The 1,886-nt window shown below is 36.4% G+C and overlaps 1 non-coding gene across 1 annotated transcript; it reads right to left on the reverse strand.

Moving 5' to 3' along the window:
• Positions 1–1,309: 1,309 nt before the first annotated feature.
• Positions 1,310–1,396, reverse strand: TRNAS-GGA. Its single transcript has one exon. It is a non-coding gene; the product is annotated as a tRNA-Ser (tRNA).
• Between the last annotated feature and the right edge of the window lie 490 nt (positions 1,397–1,886).

A 1,886-nucleotide genomic window follows, 5' to 3' on the forward strand; every position in this document is an offset into this window, starting at 1 on the left:
ACACAATTGTTTTGAACGAAAGAAACAGTAAAATAAGGAAACTAGAAGGGGACTTCAAGGTCTGCGGACACCAGCAGATCTACCTCGAGTCTCCAACGGGCAATCCAAGCTGCTACGCCTCACGAACAGTTAGGGCCAGTACTAAAGTCTGCATAAGAAGTGCAGAGTGTATTATGAGTACAACCGACCCCATGTACTCCTTAAGTGTCGAGCCTAACCTCAACGAAGTAGTGATGAGGCTATGGCAAGACACCCACGTAATAAACTTGTGTAGATAATAGTATATGTACTAGAAAATTCAATAAAAAATAAAATAAATAGAAATAAGAATTAATTCGAAATACTAAATAAGAAATAAGAATAAGGAGTCTTTATGTCGCGTTACCGAGGACCTCGTTTCAAAAAAATACGCCGCCTGGGGGCTTTACCAGGACTAACTAATAAAAAGCCTAGGACCGGAAGTGATCTTAGAAACCAATCGCGTTCCGGGAAAAAATCTCAATATCGTATTCGTCTAGAAGAAAAACAAAAATTGCGTTTTCATTATGGTCTTACAGAACGACAATTACTTAAATACGTTCGTATCGCCAGAAAAGCCAAGGGGTCAACAGGTCAAGTTTTACTACAATTACTTGAAATGCGTTTGGATAACATCCTTTTTCGATTGGGTATGGCTTCAACTATTCCCGCAGCCCGTCAATTAGTTAACCATCGACATATTTTAGTTAATGGTCGTATAGTAGATATACCGAGTTATCGCTGCAAACCCCGAGATATTATTACGGCAAAGGATGAACAAAAATCCAGAGCTCTGATTCAAATTTCTCTCGATTCATCCCCTCATGAGGAATTACCAAACCATTTGACCCTTCACCCATTCCAATATAAAGGATTAGTCAATCAAATAATAGATAGTAAATGGGTCGGTTTGAAAATAAATGAATTGCTAGTCGTAGAATATTATTCTCGTCAGACTTAAACCTCAGACTGAAACCGAGGGTTCGGAAAATTTTCTTCCCTTTAGGCGAAGTAAATTAACCTAAGGTTAAGTAAGATAAATCCGAGTTTGATCTGGATTTCCCCCATTTTTGTATCATAGACCAAGGATCTATTTTCATTCCTTGTCTACTCTTTTCTTTCCAGTATTTTGATTATGATTATTTTTGAGTATTCTATTTTACGCGTCACAGCAATTAGGAATTGAGAATCTATATCTTTAGATCAAAGAAGGGTCTAGCTGTTGGAATAATGGTATCCATTGCTATTTGAGCCCTTGTTGTTAGTAAAATTGGTGAATTAAGCGAAGGTACGGAAAGAGAGGGATTCGAACCCTCGGTAAACAAAAGCCTACATAGCAGTTCCAATGCTACGCCTTCAACCACTCGGCCATCTCTCCTACATAACGATTATGACCCAAAAACCGAGTGAATAGCGAGTCAGTCATAATCCATATTCCATTATTGGATAGGTACGACCAATCCATTTTAACTGAAAATTTTTCATCAAAGTCAAAGCAAAGAACGATTTTTCTTTCCTTCGAGGCTCCGGGATAAAGATACAATTTTGCGTAAAAATTGTGAAAAAAAATTCGATTCATGTTTGCAAAAACAACGTTCCCTTCTTTTTCTGATATTTTTATAACGGATTAATTCAATGAATTAGAACGAATCACCTGATTGATGGTCTATATCTTTTAGACTATAGTTAATGGATACTCTTAAATCATAATTCTAATTATATAGACTATGATTCCATACCAGAAAAATTTTCAAATTCCTTTTCGGTTTTGGAGTTCTCAACAACAAACACCTACCCCTCTATTAGAATAGACATTCATAAAAAAATTTTAGATTTGATTGTATAGTGTATACCCGTTATGTACACAA

This window comes from Nicotiana attenuata, unplaced genomic scaffold, assembly GCF_001879085.1.
Source record: "Nicotiana attenuata strain UT unplaced genomic scaffold, NIATTr2, whole genome shotgun sequence".
Taxonomy (NCBI): Eukaryota; Viridiplantae; Streptophyta; class Magnoliopsida; order Solanales; family Solanaceae; genus Nicotiana; species Nicotiana attenuata.